Source organism: Heteronotia binoei, chromosome 6 (assembly GCF_032191835.1).
Source record: "Heteronotia binoei isolate CCM8104 ecotype False Entrance Well chromosome 6, APGP_CSIRO_Hbin_v1, whole genome shotgun sequence".
NCBI lineage: Eukaryota > Metazoa > Chordata > Lepidosauria > Squamata > Gekkonidae > Heteronotia > Heteronotia binoei.
Window position 1 is genome coordinate 39,609,875 of NC_083228.1, and position 11,169 is coordinate 39,621,043.

At 44.0% G+C, this 11,169-nt stretch overlaps 1 protein-coding gene across 1 annotated transcript in view; it reads right to left on the reverse strand.

The window, feature by feature from the left end:
• PLCE1 (phospholipase C epsilon 1) overlaps positions 1 to 9,806 on the reverse strand; it is a 181,197-nt gene extending 171,391 nt beyond the window's left edge. Inside the window, exon 1 of the mRNA XM_060241319.1 lies at positions 9,658 to 9,806. The gene's annotated coding sequence lies outside the window, so the exon portion shown is untranslated. The remainder of the gene's footprint in view (positions 1 to 9,657) is intronic.
• Positions 9,807 to 11,169: the final 1,363 nt, after the last annotated feature.

Genomic DNA, 11,169 nt, shown 5'->3' on the forward strand with positions numbered 1-11,169 from the left:
TCAAGGCGACTCGGCGGTGCTGATGCTGTTAGACCTATCGGCAGCGTTCGATACGGTCGACCATCGGTTGCTGGCTTGCCGCCTTGCCGACGCGGGGATTCAGGGGCTGGCCTTACAATGGCTTTCCTCTTTCCTTGACGGTCGGGGACAAAGGGTGGCGATTGGGGACGAACTGTCCCGGAGACATACGCTTGATTGCGGAGTGCCTCAAGGGGTGGTACTTTCCCCGATGTTATTTAACATCTATATGCGCCCCCTTGCCCAGATTGCCCGAAGGTATGGGTTGGGCTGTCATCAGTATGCTGATGACACCCAGCTCTATCTACTTATGGACGACCGGCCTGCCTGCGCCCCAGAAAATCTGGACCAGGCGTTACAGGCGGTGGCTAGGTGGCTTAGGCTGAGCGGGCTGAAGCTGAATCCGGCGAAGACAGAGGTCCTTTGCTTGGGTCGTTGTGGCCAAGGAAGGGAAATCCCCCTGCCAGTCTTTGACGGGGCGCCATTGACAGCGGCGCACAGGTCAAAAGTCTGGGGGTACTATTGGAGCCTTCATGACAATGGAGGCTCAGATAGCAGCCACTGCCAAGTCTGCATTTTTTCATCTTAGGCAGGCGAGGCAGTTGGCCCCTTTCCTGGAGCACGACAACCTAGTAACGGTGATTCATGCCACGGTCACCTCGAGGTTGGACTACTGTAATGCCCTCTACATGGGGCTACCCCTGTGCCGAACCCGGAAACTGCAGTTAGTGCAGAATGCCGCTGCCCGGCTGTTGTTAGGGCTCCCAAGATGGGAGCACATTCGGCCGGGGCTTCGGGATCTGCACTGGCTGCCAATAACATTCCGAGTCCGGTACAAGGTGTTGGTCATTACCTTTAAAGCCCTATATGGCCTAGGACCTGCCTACCTTAGGGACCGTCTCTCCCCACACGTTCCCCAGAGAGTACTAAGATCGGGCTCACAAAACCTGCTAGTAATCCCCGGGCCAAAGGAGGCCCGTCTGAAATCCACCAGGGATTGGGCCTTCTCGGTAACAGCACCTTACTGATGGAACCAGCTGCCGGAGGAGGTGAGGGCCCTGCGGAACCTAGGGCAGTTCTGCAGGGCCTGTAAGACAGTCCTCTTCCGGCTGGCCTACAACAACTAACTGACACTGAAAATTTCTGGATGGAGCTAGAATGCATTTGACAGACCGCTGGTTTTTATGTTCTATGTTCTATGTTTTATTAATTTATTGTTCTAACTGTTACTATGAAATTGTTTTTAAGCTAAACTTATGTAAGTTTACATGTTGTGAGCCGCCCTGAGCCACTTCGGTGGGAAGGGCAGGATATAAGTCGAAATATAAATAAATAAATAAATAAGATCTGCCACATACACTAATGCATAATTTTTTTAAAAAAAGAGCCAGTGTCATGCAGTGGTTAGAGGGCTGTACTAGGATCTGTGAGACCCAAGTTCATATTCACAGTTTGCCAGGTGAAGCTTGCTGGGTGACCTTGGGCCAGTCACATACTCCCAGATTAACCACCTCACAGTTTTGTGAATATAAAATGGAGTAGAAGAGAATGATGTAAGATGCTTTGGGTCCCCTCTAGGGGAAAGAAGCAGATTAGGAATGAAGCAAAAGAATTAAATAAATAATTAAATCACAAAGACCTAATGTTAAATACACTGACCATGCAACCAATGCCTATTCTATACATGCAATAGAATGAAGCAGTAGAATGAATAGACTGCACTGCTTTTTTTTATTGTCCCCCAAAATACAATTCCCTATGCCTCACTGGGATAAAAGAGTATAGCCCATTTGTTATGAGGGCTAGATCTGACATAAAAGAGAAATTGTTGGGGCGGGTCATGTCTGGTTGGGCCGAGCCATGACAGGCCAGGCCATGTGTGTACCTATTTAAGATTAGATAGCAGAGATATAAATTTTATTAAGAACACAGACAAACACAAATCTATTTTTTTTAAAAACTTAAAACATGCTTAAAATGTTAGCACATTGGTCTTAAAGGTGCTTTCTTTGTATTTCTCCCATGGGATCAAGGGAACTGGGCAAAGGAAGCTCTGGCTCTTTCCTTCCTAACCCAAGGGAGGAGCCTCAGCCAATGGAGAAAAATAGAAGCTTTGCAAATGAGCAAGCCGTGCAAAGCAAGCTGTTACGCAGAAGGAAACAAGATATAGGGAGAAGGAAACAGATGACAGCCAGTTGCTCGGGGGCCTGATAGGAGCCCTCCAGGGGCCTGATTCGACCCCCAAACTGCATGTTTGACACCCCTGGTATAGCCTGTTCTTTTCGTTTCTATGCTAGTTTTCAACAAGCAATTTTCAAGCTTAAGAGAGCATTCAAAATCATAATCTTACTGCAGTCTGGAGTCCCGAAGCCCACTCTGGCCACTTCAGAAATCTACCACCTTATTCTACTGGGGATGTAGGCCAGACCTCGGTTACTTTCACTAGCAAAGTGAACAGAAGTTCTGTTCAAGAAAGAAACTGTGACATATTTGGCAGAATGGGGATTCCTGCTTTCATTTGCGTAGGTTAATTGTGACAAAGCACTGAGCCACACCAGCTTTAATGCCTTTACACAGTGAGTACTCAGTCAGTTCCACCCTGTAGGTACACATGTTTAACAGAACAGAATTACACTGCAAGTGAAAGTAGAACTAATCCAGCAACAACAAAAATGGTCTAAGCAAAAATAATGAAAAATGAAACTTCATATAATTACATTTTGTATCTTAAAACTAAATCCAGCAAGATAATATCTATTGACAAAAGCAGGTGCAATGCACAGTTACATATAAGTAAAATACATACAAGTAACAAAAAGTTTGCAGTTAAAAATTATACCACACACACACACACAATTTGTTGCACAAATACTGTTTTCATTCAACCTTTCATCAACATGCATTTGTCGCTGAAATGTCTCAGGGCACGGGGAGAAGCAAACTGTTAAGAGGAAAAGGACATTTTTTAGCATGGCCATGCTATGATTACCCACACTGCCTTGTTGAGGTCACTGTGTAAAATAACACAACTGCAACTGACTTTGGGCAGAAAGCCCTTACATGTTGTGTGATGCAAAGATGAGACAGAAAAGTGCAGACAAGCCACCTTAATAATACATAATCCCACACACATTGAAAGAACAGCCAAATGCACCTTGCGTGACATTCTGACATCACTAGCAGTGGTCAAAGATTGCAAGCATAAGGAAGGCATCCATATTCTTCAGTAAATCCTGTCTTTGCTCAGTCAGGTTCAGAATTCTGATTAATCAAGAAAGCTTGTTAGACTAACATGCATGTTTACCTAGAAAGGGCTTTTTTTAAAAGCAGGAACGCATAGGAACGCAGTTCCGGCTGGCTTGGCATCAGGGAATGTGGCCTAATATGCAAATGAGTCCCTGCTGGGCTTTTTCTACAAAAAAGCACTATGTGAAATAATGGTGATGACAGGGTCTAATATACAGATGAGCTCCTGCTGAGTTTTTTCTACAAAAAAAACCCCTGCTTAGAAGTAAATATTATATTCAACTGGACAATACATATAGAACTGTTACCTTAGCACAACTAATATCAATTCTGATCTATCATCAACTGCACTTACCACAGTAGAGGACAATTTTGTCCAGAAAGAGGGAAGAAAGTTCTCTTAATCGCAGTTAAGAAAGCATCCCTCATGGTTTGCACCAACACAGTAGAATAACAAAGTTACATACGGCCAAAAACAAGAACTAGCCTGAAGCTCAGTGTTGGGCTCCAAGCCAAGAAGCCAGGTCTCTGCCAAACAGCTGCAAAGCAACAGGGAAATGTGCAGCAGAGAAGCAGTGGGTGCTTAACTCTTATCTTACCTACTGTTATGACCATAGTCCTTCCCTCTACCTCATGGCTTTCTCTTGCAATGCAGCAAATATATATCCAGAATCCTGGATGGGTAGAGAAGCAATGAGGAAAGGCGGTTATTCAAGAGGTCTATAGGGAGGGGTCAGCAGTGGTAAGAGTAAATAATGGACATACGGATCAGTTCTCAATTGGGAGAGGGGTAAGGCAGGGATGCCCACTTTCCCCATCCTTATTTATAATGGCAATAGAGCAATTAGCAGAAAGAATTAGGAATTCATGTAGACTAGAAGGCTGTAGAATGGGAAAAGAGGAAATAAAAATTACCGTATTTTTCGCACCATAAGGCGCTCCGGAGGATAGGACGCACCTTCCTCCTGGGGGGCGATCCGCTGCCTCTTCCTCCGATCCGGCGCTTTCCCCGCGCCTGCTTGCCTGGCTCCATCTTCTTCAGGCAAGCACTGGGATCGCCACAGCCGGCGCTCGCAAAGCGCTGCGTTTGCGGAGGGGGCGGGTGCTTCCTACTTGCCTGTGTTCCTGCCTTCAGCAGGAGGAGGGAGGGAGCGATCCCAGCGCTTGCTTTAAACATCACAGCTGAAGGCAGGGACACAGGCAAGTAGGAAGCACGCTGCCCCCTCCGCAGCCGGCGCTTGCAAAGCGCTGGGGCCACGTGGAGCGATCCCAGTGCTTGCCTGAAGAAGATGGAGCAGGCAAGCAGGCGCGGGGAAAGCGCCGGATCCGAGGAAGAGGCAGCGGATCGCCCCCCAGGAGGAAGGTGCGTCCTATCCTCCGGAGCGCCTTATGGTGCGAAAAATACGGTAATTTTTATTTCCTCTTTTTCCATTCTACAGCCTTCTATTCTACATGAATTCCTAATTCTTTCTGCTAATTGCTCTATTGCCATTATAAATTAGAAACATTGATGGAGGGAGATAAGGAGCATAGGTGGAGCGAACTACTTAAGATTAAAGGATTTAGAAGGGTAGAAGACTTGTTAATATTAGATAAAACCATTACAGGATTTACAAGAAGCGGTAGGAGCACAATATTGGCTTAAGGCCGCAGGATTGTACACTACAGTTAAGGAGGAAGTGGAGAAAAGTAATATAAACAAAGAGAACCTATGGAAAGGATTTATAAATTAATGGGTAAAACAAAAAAGGAAAAGGAAGCATCTTATACAGGAGCATGAATTCAGGCAATGAAGGAGCAATAAGCTACCTTCAACGGACATGGAGTTCAGAAGGGCAAATAATGAAACAAACAGGGGAGAAGTTAATGGAAGGTTTAAAAAAAGTTAAAATTCACCAGGTTAGAGAAATGGAAATGAAATTTTTTACTAAATGGTATAGAACTCCAGCTACTTTAGCCAATATGTTTCCTGGGTTGAGCCCTAAGTGTTGGCACTGTAAGAAAGAGAAGGGATGGTACACCCACATGTGGTGGGAGTACCCTGAGGCCAAGAAATTATGGGAAATGGTAGTGGGAATGATAAAGAAATTCTTTCAGGTAGAGCCGAGAATTAACTTTGAATTAATGCAGATGAGTGAATTAATGCAGATCACCTGCGACTCGTTGAGCGCTTTCATCAGCGCTGCCTTCGCACCATCCTCAACATCCACTGGAGTGACTTTGTGACCAACACTGAAGTTCTCAAGCGGGCGGAAGTTACCAGCATCGAGGCACTGCTGTTGAAGACGCAGCTGCGCTGGGCAGGGCATATTTCTAGGATGGAAAACCACCGCCTTCCCAAGATTGCCCTGTATGGCGAACTCTCCACCGGCCATCGAAATAGAGGGGCACCAAAGAAGAGGTACAAGGACTCCTTGAAGAAATCCCTTGGCACCTGTCGCATCAACCATCACCAGTGGTCTGACCTAGCCTCAGATCGCAAAGCATGGAGGCACACCATCCACCAGGCTGTTTCTTCTTTTGAGAACGCATGCATAGCTGGTCTTGAGGACAAAAGGAGATTGAGGAAGAATTGCACTGCTACAGCACCAACCCTAAATCAGACTTTTCCCTGCAGCCACTGTGGCCGGACCTGCCTGTCCCGCATTGGTCTTGTCAGCCACCAGCGAGCCTGCAGCAGACGTGGACTATTGCACCCTTCTTAAATCTTCGTTCGCGAAGCCAAGCCGAGAGAGAGTATTAGGGAATGAGACAATAGGGAAAAATAATCAAGATTTACTAAAAGCAATGATATCAGCGGGTAAAGCGGTAATAGCGGCAAAATGGAAGGATAAAAGTAAATGGAAGGAAAGAACTTGGCATAATTATCTCTCTGATTTTGTTCAGTCAGATATAGCTGCTATAATGTCTCAAGAAGGATCATGGGAGGAAAGAAGATCAAGAATTAAGGGAAAGTGGCGGATCTACCTGAAATGGGCGAAGGAAGAAAGGAGAGTGGACATTCAGTGGAAGCTTCAAGTCCTTTGTCCCTGGCTGGAAGAAGACGACGATGTATAGACTAAGGGGGGTGGGTTGAGGGAAACATGTAAAATGGATATCAAAAAGTGTGTAGAGAAATGGATAATAATAATAATAAAATATACATATAAAAAAAAGAGGAAAGGCGGTTATAAGGGAGAAGTAGCTGACAAAAGGAAGACTGACACTATATATGTATTATAAATGACATAAATTAGAATAATTACCTGTATATGTTCATAGATCAGAAAACATTGCCACTAAGAAATAGAGATTTAAAAAAAAAATTACATATATTTCTATTGTGAACCAGGAGAATTCTGTCGTGGTGAAAACATTTATGGAAAGTCTTAAACAGAGCTGCACCCTTGCAAACCCATTTATTTACTTCACTTGTAATCTATCTTTCTAATCAAAACTTCAAAGGTCTCAAAAAGCTCTAAACTCTGCTTAAGACTGCAGGGGAAATCACTTTCTTATGACAGAAACAAAAAGCACAATCCAAAGTTAAATATGGGGTGTAAGGAGTAAGTTGCTCAGTCACTTGCAATATGTTTATGAGCAGTAGCTATTCTGAAGTACACACCATGGTTTCACAACAGTAGTTATTTTTGCTTTAAGGATAATAAGACCACCACAGGTTGGGTGAAGAAACAGTAGCAGTCCTGTAAAATAACTCCTTAGTTTGTATAACTGCCAAAACCACTCAGGAAAAATAATAACCAGAGTAAATATCCTAAGAATCATAACCCCATACTAATTCTCCATACTCAAGAAGTTTTAACACAGATTAGTTACTCTTTAACACCCTTTCACTACCTTGTCATACTTAAGGTAACTTTATTCTGCCTTTCCAATGCAAGGTACAGTTCAGGGGAAGTTACAAAGCCATTTTAATGATTGTACTGATGAGTGATTTGTTGTTCTTCCAGATTAATTAGCACAGTATACAAGAACATGGGTATTTGCAATGTTGAGTCACTGTTAAGTACATTATTCACATCATATTCTGTATTAACAAGACAAGGCAGTATAAATGCAATGATCCTATTTTATTCTCACAACAATCCTGTAGAGTAATTAGGAAGAATAATTGTCCAAAGATGGCCAAATAGTAATTCAACAGTCTACCCACTACTCCATAAAAGTTTGTTGTTGTTATCCTCATTACAACTAAAGGGAAGTTTTTCAAAACTGTTTCACATTCTGTTTCAAACCAAAACTACTATGACTTTCAAACAGAATCCCATGTAAATCTCAATTGAGAAAATACATTATACATTTTGGTGTGTATACCTCAAGCAACCCCCACAATCTGAGCATCTGAAAGTAGAAAAGTAAACTCTAAGGAACAGAAAGGGAAGTTGGAACTGATGAAGTACTTTCCCCTTCAAATGCTCTCTATTTGCAGAACATAGGAGGCCTTAAATTGTCCATGGGCCCTTGCTAGGGTTCATAGAGTATGCTTTATACTATTTATCTGGCATTGTTCCTCCTTTTATCCGATTCATTTTTATTTTAATTGGTTGACCATCCCTAGATATCAGAGGGCTTTTTAGGTTAAATGCTTTTCTCTCTGTTTTGCGGGGTAGATGATTCCAAGGAGTAGCTTACTGGGACAGATGGTGTCCTTGTTGATCTGGAATAGCAGAAACTTTAGCTCACATCACCTTTAACTGCATGATGACAGACCCTTGAAAAGATACTTGCTGCTGCTTCTTCCACTTCCCCAGCTTTTCTGTTCACTAATACTGATTGTGGTATAACATTGGCTACAGCAAAAATTTTGGCTGCAGTGGCTTCAATTCAAGGGTGGAACTAGAGGGTGGTATTAAAATGATTTATGTTGTCCATGACCACTGAGTCATCAGATTTTTTGAAATATACTATTATTCCAAGGTAGCAGTGAAACTTTTCTGACAGGACTCCTGTGCTTTTAACAGATGTGACTTACAGAAAGTAAAAGGTACAGTTTTCTCCATCACCACACTAGGAAAGGTTGCTCCTGACCGGGGTGAGAGGGATCCTACTTAGGTATATCAGTGAATGAAGGTGGTTGCCTTATGAATAGAAACATTTCCAACTAATTCTCATCCCTCTACTTTTTTTTCATCATCCCACATTAGGAAGAACTCAAAAGCTTGCACACTATTCTGTGCCATTGTGGTTGGTGCCACTGAAAATATTACGTAACTTTTTGTTTCTGGATTACCACTTGCTAATATCTGGAAAGCAAGATGCTGTTACAGGCAAAGGAACAAAAAGCCTGTAAATAAACTGGCAGCTCTACTTACGCTACACAAGTTGAACTTAGCACACAGCAGTTAAAAAGGCAAAACACCCTGCATGGAAACAGGGCATGTGAAGTCCTGTGGCAAATCAGCATAGATCTGGTGGGCAAGAGAACATGGCTACAGTTTCTCGACTTTTTATACATTAAAGCAATAATTCTTAACAGGAGTGGTCTTCAAATGGGGATGGAGGGCACTTAGAACTTGGGAAGGCATTCAAGATTCAAAGCAGCCCCTTCTGACATACAGTAAAAGAGCTGTTTTACATCACTGACCCCAGACCTAGGCTCTTATATCTTTCAAAGAAAACACACAGAAAATAGGAACCAAACCTAACATTAAGCAAATAGTAATTAACTAAATTAGCTACTGCCGCTAGGCACAGTAGTCTCTTTTGAATATATGCCTGAGATTGCCTCACAGTCACAACCTTATTTAATCCAGTGACCCAGGTGATGAGAAGGGAGAGAGTTCTTTCTTTCTTTGAATTTATATCCCGCCCTCCCCACCAAAGCAGGCTCAGGGCTGCTCACAATAAATAGCTTCCAATAAAAGCATTTACATTAAAAGCATTAAACAGTTTAAAAATAATTTGGTGCTTATTCCCACCTGTTCTCTGAAGCTCAAAAGTGTGGATTCTTAACTTTTAACCCACTGTTGCCTCAAAACCTTATAATCAAATTCCCTTCCCCAAGCAAAAAAAATGATAAATATAAAAGCAATATATGGCGGGGTGTTTGTGTTTATATATATATATGGGATGGGTCAACACACACACATATATTGCACTGCTACATAACAGTGCAATGCTACCCTGGAATAACATAAACACAAATATAAAAATACCTTGGGATAATATAATGCACTGTTACCTTGGAATAATACTTTCATTTCAAATAATTTGATGAGTCATATGATCTTGGACAACATAAACCATGAAGCTCCCACTCCCAATCCCATATACTGCTTTTTTGCGGCTTGGTCACTGCATGAAACCCACCGCCATAGCTGCCCCGCCGGCGTGAAGCCACCGAGAGAACAAGTCCCAAACCAGCCAAGCACCGGGGAAGCGTTCCTCACCCACCGGCTCAAGGAGAAAACCACCTCCTGGCCGTCGTCTTCTCAGCGGCGGCGGCAGCAGCAGCTCCTCTTTCTGAAGTTTGGCGCGGCGGCTGCAAGTTTACCATTGCATCGTTGCCAGAGCCACGTCCCGTCCCTCTTCTTGCACGAAAACTCCCTTCCCCAGCCTCCCCACCGCGGCTGCCTGCCTCGCACGGCAATCTGATAGGCTTCCCGCCTTCTCCCAGCCAGGCGCAATCAGAGCGCCTCCCCTCTCCCCCCTCCTCCGCGGTCGGGTTCCCAGAGGGAGGGGAGGGGAAGGGATGTGGCCTCGCTCGCCCGCCAGGGCTGGTTGAAGGAGAGACGGCTGGCCAGACTCGGAGCAACGTTCAGTGAGGCGGGAAGAAACTCAAGAGAGGCACCGGATTTGGGAGTATAGGAGAAGTGGTGATGGTTGCCAGCCTCCACGTGGAGCCTGGAGATCTCTCGCTTTTACAACTGATCTCCAGCTGGCAGAGATCAGCTCCCCTGGAGAAAATGGCTGCTTTGGAGGGTGGAGGCCCTCTCCTCCCCAAACCCACCCTCTCCTGGCTCTACCCCCAAAGTCTCCAGGTATTTTCCAACACAGACCTGGCAACCCTAACCACAACTGTGATGGGACAACTTTTTAGGCTAAGGGAAATTTTCCTCATAGGTAAATATTGGTTGAAGGAAGGCAGAAGCAAATTATTTCTGCTGCCTAGTTTTGTGGGTTTTCTATATGATCAATACAGTCCTATATGGAGCTTCTGGACTGCATAGGATTGTATTCTAAAGGCTCTCCTTATCTCTCTATCTACAGAGTGACAAATTCCAGAGCAGCAGGTGAGTTAGACCTGATCTAAACCTGCCTGTGGACAAATGCTCAGGTTTCACCTGTGGCATGTAGCACCTTTCACCAGCTTTGGTTGACTGGCCATGTGACCCATTCCAGGAAAGTAAGACCAGACTTCAATTATCTATACATTGATCACATTCAAATTAGATTACCGCAGTAGGCTATTTGTCCCTTTTCAAAAATATTCAGTTGGTTTGGAAAAGAGATGCAAGACTGCTGTCTGGCACAGATCCAAGGGAGCTCAGGAACTTCACAGGCTGTTAGCTCGTTTTGAATCTTACCTTTTCAGTGCAATCCTGTGCAGTCTAAACACTCCAGTCTAAGATTCCAGTGGGTTTTGCCTGGAAGAACTCTGCTCAGGATTAAATCCCTAAACAGTCTGGGATTGAAGAATTTTACAGATCACACCTGCCTGCTATGTGAACCTACCCAGCTGTTGAAATCATTATGCTGCCCCCACTCCCTGTTTCTGTGTGAGTAGATGGAAGGAACTCCCTCAATCCATCCAGTAGGCCTAGAACACCACCAGATGAAGGCGGTTTTATTATCTTCTTGCCTTTGACAACAGACAGTAGTTATGCTCTTTTCATGTTTGCTACAGTTATTGCTGCTATGCTTTGGGGGTCAATTCTTTGTTTCAGTTTAAATATTATTTTTTTA